Below are 10,061 nucleotides of genomic sequence, written 5' to 3'. Positions count from 1 at the left end.
CCAGGCAGGGAATCATCAAAGAAAGAGCACTATAGACCCATTTCTTTGATGAATATTGATGCAAAACTTCTCAACCAAATTTTGTCCAACCGACTTCAACAATTCACCCAAAAAATCATACACCATGAGCAAACAGGATTCATTTCATGGATGCAAACTGGTTCCATATACGCAAATCAATTATTATTCATCACATCAACAGGAGCAAGAAAAGAACCACATGGTTACCTCAAAAGATGCAGAAAAAGCATTCGACAAGATCCAACACCCCTTTATGATGAAGGATTTGGAAAAATTAGGAATGCATGGAACAGTCTTCAATACAATAAAGGCTGTATATGACAAACGTACAGCCAGCATTATACTTAATGGTGAAAAACTAAAGCCATTTCCTCTTAATTCAGGAACAGGACAAGGATGTCCACTCTCTCCACTTCTCTTCAATCTAGTATTAGAATGCCTAGGTACAGCAATACGACAAGATGCAGACATAAAGGGGATCCAAATAGGGAAAGAAGAAATAAAACTCTCCCTCTTTCCAGACGACATGATCTTGTTTTCAAAGAATCCCAAAGACACCACTCCCAAATTACTCAAGCTGATTCAAAACTTTGGCAAAGTAGCAGGGTATAAAATTAACCCGCCAAAATCAATGGCTTTTCTGTATGCCAACAATGAGAAAAGTGTGGCTGAATTTAGGAAAGCAACTCCATTTGTAATAGCAACACAAAAAATAAAATACAGAGGAATTAACTTAACCAAAGGAGTGAAGGACCTCTATGATGAAAACTTTAAAATCTTGAAAAAGGAAATCAACACAGAACTTAAAAAATCAAAACCTCCCATGCTCCTGGATTGGAAAGATTAACATCGTGAAAATGGCAATACTTCCCAAGGCTATCTACAAATTCAACGCGATACCTATCAAAATTCCAACCTCATTCTTCAAGTAAATGGAAGAGGCAATCCAAAAATTCATATGGAACAATAAAAGACCCTGAATAGCAAAAACGCTCCTCAACGGAATGAACACTGCTGGAGGAATATCAATACCAAATTTCAAACTCTACTATAAAGCCATAGTAATCTAAACAGCTTGGTACTGGCATAAGAACAGACCTCAGGACCAATGGAATAGAATTGAAAACCCAGAAATGAAACTACAGACCTACAGCCATCTAACCTTCGATAAGGGAGCTAAAACAATAGTATGGAACAAACACAGCCTCTTCAGTAAATGGTGCTGGCAAAATTGTTTAACTACATGTAGAAAACTAAAGCTAAATCCTTATATATCACCCTGCACCAGAATCAACTCCAAATCGATAAAAGACTTCGAAGTCAAAGCAGACACTCTGAAAACATTACAGGATGGAATAGGAGAAATCCTAGGTCTCCTTGGCTCAGGCCGAAATTTTCTGAATAGAGACCAGGAAACACAACAAATCAATGAAAGGTTGGACAAATGGGACTGCATAAAGTTGCAGAGCTTCTGCATGGCAAAGGACATAGCTAGCAAGATCAATAGAAAGCCCAGTGATTGGGAGAAGATCTTGACTAGCCAAACAACAGAAAAGGGTCTCATATCTCAAATATACTTGGAACTCAAAAAATTATACCCCCCAACAACAAATCCTCAAAGAAACAACTGCCCAATAAGTAAGTGGACGAAACACTTAAAGAGAAACTTCTCTGAAGAAGAAAGAAGGATGGCCAATAGACACATGAGGAAATGCTCAACATCCCTAGCCATAAAAGAAATGCAAATCAAAACAACATTGAGATACCACCTCACACCAGTTAGAATGGCAAAAATCAAGAACTCTAACAACAACAGATGCTGTAGGGGAGGTGGACAGAAGGGAACCTTACTTCACTGATGGTGGAAAAGTAAACTTGTTCAACCACTTTGGAAAGCAGTATGGAGGTTCCTCAAAAGACTTCCCATAGAACTCCCCTATGACCCAGCAATCCCACTTTTGAGCATTTACCCAAAAGTTTACAAACAAGACCACATTCAAGCTACCAGCACAACAATGTTTATTGCAGCATTATTTACCATAGCTAAGATCTGGAACCAACCCAGATGCCCCTCAGTACATGAATGGATCCAGAAAATGTGGTATATATACACAATGGAATTCTATGCCTCCATCAGAAAGAATGACATTGCCCCATTTGTTAGGAAATGGAAAAACTTGGAAAAAAATATATTAAGTCAAGTAAGCCAGGCACAAAGAAACATAGGCCCCATGGTTTCCCTTATTTGCAATATCTAGTATATGTATGAGCCAAGCGGAAAAGGTCAGATAATGTGATGTTAGGAAAATGAACCCTTAGATATGTATTTTAATGTTTTTTTTCTTTCATGCATGTGTTTCTAACGCATTTATAAGATTGTTTTTTGTTGGTTTGTATGTCGCTCCTCCACAGTATAACCCTGCTTTCACTATATTTGATGTCAGTATAACTTGTTTAGGAGATGGGGAAAAACAAGTCGTTTAAGGATACAGGTGGACCTGTTGCAACAATGAGAAGTACAAGTTGTCATGTCCAAAACGAGCTTTACAACGTCGGTGCGGAGTGGGAGGGGGGGGGGGGAGAAGGATTGGGATTGGGTGGGGGAGGGGGGAAGCTGGGAAGGGATGAGAAGGGTAAACAAAGGAGGAGGCTGCAATGCTTGGTAAGAAATGTACGCATTATCCTGCCCATGTAATTGTAACCCCTCTGTACAGTATGCTCACAAATAAAATAAAATTAAAAAAAAATATAACCAATTTAAGAGGTCAAATACATATTTTGTACTGACAATCATCTTACAGAAATAACTTACTAACTAATTATGTCTGTATCTTCTTACCTAACATACAATAAGAGCTGAAAGCGGTCTCTTTTTCTAAATTAATATTGTAAATGCTTTGATTGCGATGATGTTATTTAGACAAATAATATGTACAGAAGGGTGGTTCTACTTAAATGACATGACAGACTCTGATAAATAAAAACATTGCAACACAGTTAGCTTTTTTCACCCTCACCCTGTACACACTGGCAAGCAACATTGCAACAGCGCATGCACACATATACACATACACACATGTTCGCACATGTACACACACATATGCATGCTTGCTAAATTCAGGGTTTATTGTACAAAAAATCCAAATAAAATATTAGTGATTAGGACAAATGATAATATGCCTTATTACAAAATATTACATAAACCATTACCACGCATGTTACATTTTACCTGCCTCTCCACATGTGACCACTTAATTTATTTTTAATTAATTAATTACCCTATTAATTAATTCATTTGTTTGGTGCTAATCCTAGTGCTTGAACTCAGGGCCTGGCTTTGTCCCAGAATTTATTTTTTGTTTCAGTTTTCTCAAGGCTAGCATTTTACTGCTTGTACCACAGCTCCATTTCTAGCTTTTGCTGGTTACTTTCAAATCAGAATCTAATGGACGTTTTTTTTTCTTGGTCTGCTTTCAAACCACAATCCTCAGATTTCATCTTTCTTATTAACTAGTACTAAAGACATAAGCCATCAGTGTGGCTTCTACATTTTCCTCTATAGTTATCTAATGCCCATACTTAGATAGTAATTTTAAAATGAGAGTATAGAAGCAAGATGTACAGTGATGATACTGTCCTGTCAGAAATTCAAGTTAATAATGTAAATTTATTATTAAAACCATACACAAAAAATACGATGGTATAGTGTAAGAGAACTCACTATTGAATATATGAGCCTTAGGAGTTTTCTAATAGATCCATTATTTATTGGTACCCAACATTAGAAAAATGTATGAGGCATTGGTATAATAGAAGTCCTTTGCATGACTACATACATTCCTTGTTTTTTTAAAGACACTTGCTTTCATCTAAAAAGTAGGCTTGTCTATTGTCTTCATATGATTTTGATGATTGAAAGTGCTTAGTGAGAAGGTCAAAACGTATAGTAGTCCTTAACTACCAATTCTCATTTTCTTCTTGGAGAATATAATGATCAAATCAATAGTTCAAAATCAGCAAGCAATACTTCAGAATCATGCTTTCAGTGCAAGTGGATCACCAGTAAGAAATCCTCAATACCAATTTCCACAAAGTTTTGTCACAGATACAATCTCCCTGCCTTCTCTAGCTGCTTTACTACCTTCTTATTCCTTCATTGTACAGGAAAAGTATGATTCAACTGATTTCAGTCAGATCTGTTATTAGAATTATCAAGGACTTAGTTTATTGTCTGTAATTTTGTCAAAGTTATATCTCTCTACATAGGCTACTAAAAATGTATTTACTAATTTCAAGTAAATACATAAATTCTATTTCCATCTCTTTTAAAAATAAATTTTTGTTTGCTCTATAAATTGATCAGAGGCATGGATTTTGTGGCTAGCTAGGTCATTACACATCTGTCTCTCTCTTTCTCTCTCCCTTTCTTGGTTCTCATAGATAATATGATTGCTCCATAATTATCCTAATTTATTTTGCTTTTATATTTTTGTTGCATCATTTCACTTTTTGCCCTGCCATTTCCCATATCATTTATATAAAAGGCATTATTTCCTATTTTCTCATTCCTAGAATAAGCTGCACATGAAGACATCACAGGTCCTCATTTTCAGTGTGTACATTTGAATATGGAGGAACACCTTTCCGCTGCTCTCCATCAATTCCCTACTCTCCAGTTAGAATAATTTCGAATAGTAAAATTGGAAAAAGAGAAAATAAATCATGATGAATAAACAGTTGCAGAAAATTCACCAGATATTTCTGACCAGTTCAACCAATGTGAACTATTAGGGAAATACATGGACGCCTCACTCCCACTGGCACTCAAAGTCTCTGGTTAAGCAATTCTTAGGAATATGGGGAACAAGATAAAAAAGTAAGGAATGGTATCAATTGCAAGAAAAAAAATTGGAGAAGGATCCAAGCAAATTTCTTCATTGGGCTGCCAAAAATACTCGGCTTACTGCAGTGTGGAGACTTCTTTCTCAAAAGGCCACTCATGTGAATAGTAGGGATGATGATGAGTATACCCCTCTTCAAGAAGCCTACAGTGGACACTTAGACATTATCAGTGAGTTGATGTCTCAAGCGGCACACGCAATAACTGTATGTAACTGGACACCCCTGCACAGTGCATATACGTGGAATAATACCAGAGTGGCTTCTTTCTTACTTCATCATGATACAGATACCAATGCCCAAACTAAAGGACTCATTTTTTAAAAAAATTTTTTTTGGTCTGGTAGTGGGGCCTGAACTCTGGGCCTGGACGCTGTCCCTCAGCTCTTCAGCTCAAAGCTAGCACTCTACCACTTGAGCCACAGCACCACTTTCGGATTTTTTCTTTTTGCTGATGTGGTGCTGAGGAATCGAACCCAGGGTCTCAGGCATGCAAGTCAAGCGCTCTACCACTGAGCCATATTCCCAGCCCAAATATTTTTGTTTGTTTGTTTTTTGTTGTTGTTGTGTTTTATTTTCGGTTGTGGGGCTTGAGCTCTGGGCTAGGGTGCTGTCGCTGTGCTCTTCAGCTCAAGGCGAGAGCTCTACTGCTTGAGCCACAGTGCCACTTCCCCAAACTAAAGAATTTTTTGACACCTTTACATCTTGCTGCTGAGAATTGAGATAACAAAGATACGCTGAATCACCTTCTGTTGAACCATTATATAAAACCAGGCCTGAAGAACAACATAGAAGAAACTGTATTTGATATTGCCAAAAGGATAACTATGTATCACTACCTCTATGAAGTTGTGATAGGCTATACAAATTGTTCACTGAAGTCCTAATGGTCGGGTTAAGTTTCTTCAATTTCAAAAATGCAAGTCCATCTTTTGTGTCCCTACAAAATATTTTCACAATCCAAATAAAAGCAATATATATATTTTTTGGTTGGTCATGGGGCTTGAACTCTGAGCCTGGGAGCTATCCCTGTGCTCTTCAGCTCAAGGTTAGTGCTCTACCACTTGAGACACAGCTCCACTTCCAGTTTTCTAGTGGTTTATTTGAGATAAGTGTACCACAGACTTTCCTTCCCAGGCTGGCTTTGAACCATGATCCTCAGATCTCAGCCTCCTGTGTAGCTAGGATTATAGGCATGAGCCACCAATGCCTGGCAGCACCAGTATTTTACTGTAAAAATTCATGGATTCCGCGGAATTCTTCCAAGTGAATTGCCTGCCTTGGATGTCAAAATGTATTCAATAGTTTTTGTATACATATATAATAATTTCCTCAGAGTTTGTGATTTTTTAATCAGAAATAATTTTAATTTATCTGTTGAAATGAGTAGTACAGAAACTAAAATATTTCTTGTGCTTGTCTGAAAAATATATTTTAAAATATTCTATATTCTATGTTTGCAAAATGTTCATAACTTATTTTATTTTCTCCTTGATATACTTTGAATTCTATATTATTTTATAATATATAGGTTCATTAATGTGTCCTTTCCGATTGCATTCCATATAGAAACAGTTTGCTTCCTTTTTTTCTAGGACCTAATATTATTTTTATTTGGGATAAAATGACAATGTCTAATTTGAAAATATTTGTAAAGTTTATGCTATGAAAACGCCTTTCTGAGGTGAAGATTTAATACACTGATGTTGAAATAAATTATATGAATTACGTGTGTTGTTACACTTGTAATTTTGTAATCAACTTTTTAATAACTGTTTTTCATTTCTTGTATCTGAAGAATGAAAAATATGGAATACTTCTCAAATTTTCATATTATCCTTGTGCAAGTGCCATGTTAATCTCTGTATTGTAATTTGAGTATACGTGCTGCTGAAGCATGTAGTATCCTCTAAATTTAAGTAGTTAATCATGCAATCTTTATACAGGTTTATATCTATGGGTGGATACTTGTAACAAGGAAACTTTATTGTTCCTAACAAAGCTATCGATCTTATTTCCCTAAAATTCTGTGAATAGTGGAAAATTTATATTTATCAGTCGATTGCTCACATTTGCAAAATTTTTTTTGTCAATGACTATCTTAAGTCTTTTTATTTGGAATTTGATCATACTCTCAATTATTTATAGATAGGTCCAAAGGTGATGGCTTTTTTAAATACTTATTTATTCAACTGAATTTGCTTTGCGGACCTAATGGATTCAAAGTAAGAGCTACTTCTTAGAGAGCTTAAGAGCTACTTCTAAAATTCTTAAGCTGACATTTTCCCAAATGAGGTGTTACAGGAACAAATGTCTACCTGAGCCTTTACACTTCTTCCATGTGGGAACAGCCCAACCAGAATATCTTACTCTGACAGCATACATTGTCTTACTAGAAGAAAACTAATCTTGATTACAAGGGATCATAGAGAGATGAACAGTTCAAACAGAACTGTTCAGACTAGAAGGTATTTTATCAAAATATAATTGTTTATTATACCTTCCATTTCAAAAGTAGCTAACGCCAAGAAGGTGAAAAAAATTGTTCATATGCATGATTACTTAATGTCCTGGCCTGTCTACCATCCAACCAGGCAGGAACTTACACTACTGCCTTTTTATCACCCAATATTTTCATAGTTGCAGGAGAAGTGCATATGTTTCTCCTCGTTATTAGGCATTAAATTGATAATGTTTTAATCACAGTCTTTCCTCTTGCCTCCATGCTGTAAATCTACAAATGGTAAATCTTTAGGTCTAACTCTATCAAACACTGAGGTAGAGATAATGGAATAATACTTTAAAACAGAGTTGCCTTTAGTACAGTAACTACAACAGAACAATACAAAACGTGAGCCTTTTAATTATATTATATATAGTTATATATTTTTATTTATATGTGCTGATTTTATATTTCACACAATGAAACTTACTAGAATTAGTTGATAATTTGACAAATAAATTGATATTTATTTATTCCAATAAATAGGATTGGAATATAAATAATTAGGTTTAAAATATATATTAGACTATAAAAAGTATCAATGCAATGTTTTTAGTATAAACTTGTGATACATTCTAACTGTTCTTTGTCTTCTGAATCCACATGGTAAAAAAACAATGCTTTCCTCTAATCAATAATGGATTTTACTCTGCTGCTGTTTATTCTTTTAACTCGCTTGTCCTAAACTGTTTTACTCCATATTTCTGAAGCATTCCTACTGATTACGCCCAAATTTTGCTAAGATGTCTAAAAAATATTATTCTTCTGCAATACCCATGCATCCTAGGAACCCAGGTCCCAGTTACCTGCATCATCAGATAACAGAGGCAAAACTTCTCACCAAAGCCCATGCAACATATCAACACAAAGTAATCAACACAAAGACCCATCTCAATTTCGCATTTCCTATATTTCAGGGCCCCAATTCCTTGAGATGCAGGAATTAGCAGTAAGCAATTGTGAAATACAAGGCTACTTAAAATGAAGGATGAGATCGCAAAATTTGAGAGAAAGTACTGTAATTTAAACATTCAACTTACAGATGACCAGCCCATATGAGTGAACTAGTTCACAAAGTGTCATAAGATTATTTTTAATACCCCTCACCTATTATTAACGAAAGATTTTATTCTAACATAAGTGGGCCAAAAAATAGTTCCTGGGAGGATAGATCAATAATTGGTCTACCAAAGCCCTGAAATCTTGACTTAGAGCTCAAATGTAATTCAGAAAAACATTGGAAGCACTAAAGAGTGCTTCAAAACACTGAGACTTCAGTAAAACATGTTTCTGTGGTATAAAAATGTCGCTCTCAAACCAATGATAATCTACATTTAATCTCCTGAAAGTGTATTCCTTTTCAAATAAACTTTTTGAAATCACATTCGCCAAAATAACATTAGACAAGTTGGTGATACTTAGTGACATTACAAGTTTTACAAGTATAGGGAGCAAGTTACAATAGAGTTGAGTTTTTTACACAGCACTAATGCCAAACATGTTCAACCATTCATTAAAGTGTAGAAATAGTACCACCCACAATTTGTGTTTTTCAGTAACAGCCTTCCAGAAGTGTGTTAAATGGATCAGCCTCCTAAATTTCAAACCCAAACGTTACCTAATAAATTTCATCATTTATTAAGGTACATTTTTTAAAAATCACAAATAGTTGCCTTATCATATGTTATTTTATGTTTTCCCTCTGTCTAACATAGTAAGAAATATGACTTTAAGTCTTGAATATGGGTACTCATCAGAGATATGACAAACATAATATCTGTCTTCTATTTCTATCATATTCCTCTCTAGGAATAAATTCAATTTTCTTCTTTTTCCAAAACTTATGGGTAGTAGAAAATATTATTCCATGTAAAATAAAAGAATCACACCATTGTACAAAGCCATTTATAAAAATTCATAGTTAGGAATACATTCTAAACTATTTTTTAACTTTCTTTTTGACTAAAGATTAATCTTCCAAATGGGTGAGAATAAAATCATGTTTAGGTGCTTCACGTCTCCAGTCTTGCAAATTGTTGCTGCAGATGAATGAATTATGGAAATATAAGCTGACATCAGTTCAAGAATATGCAGGATTGAGACTCCATGGAATGTATATAAACCTTTCAAAGTATTAACAGATAGTTTAACAGAATGACTATCAGGAAGTTGAAAACAGAGAGGAATTATAGAAAAGACATAGAATGAATGCAAAATGAACAAGGGGCAAGTACAGTTAGAATACTTAATGTACACATATGATGAAGGAAGTGGTAAATTAGAAATAAATCTTGGAGAAAGGGTTGGTTGAGAATGATGGAAGGAGTGACTCTGATCTAGGATCATTGGACAATTAGATGGATATATTTAATTGTAACACAATTGCACAACCTTTTAAAATTCAGTTAAAAAACACAAGAAACAAAAACACACAAAAATCACAACCAAACAGCAATCTCTAGAGAGTATGAATATGACCTCTCAAAATTTGAATCAGTGAATGAAGGGCAGTCTTGGGAAAAGCAAACAAAGCTGTTCAAAAAGGGAAGTTTGGGATAGGGGAGAATTTTGAACAGAATTAAATAGATTGTCTAAGGTTATAAATCACCTACATCTGCTCTAAACAGTATCTTTCTTC

The 10,061-nt window shown here is 35.0% G+C and overlaps 1 pseudogene; it reads right to left on the bottom strand.

Moving 5' to 3' along the window:
* Nucleotides 1-6,722: 6,722 nt before the first annotated feature.
* On the bottom strand, nucleotides 6,723-6,819 carry LOC122100172 (annotated as a pseudogene).
* Between the last annotated feature and the right edge of the window lie 3,242 nt (nucleotides 6,820-10,061).

The sequence above is a fragment of the Dipodomys spectabilis genome, unplaced genomic scaffold (assembly GCF_019054845.1).
Source record: "Dipodomys spectabilis isolate Male_0828 unplaced genomic scaffold, ASM1905484v1 ptg000567l, whole genome shotgun sequence".
NCBI lineage: Eukaryota > Metazoa > Chordata > Mammalia > Rodentia > Heteromyidae > Dipodomys > Dipodomys spectabilis.
This window is presented reverse-complemented; position numbering and strand designations above follow the sequence as displayed.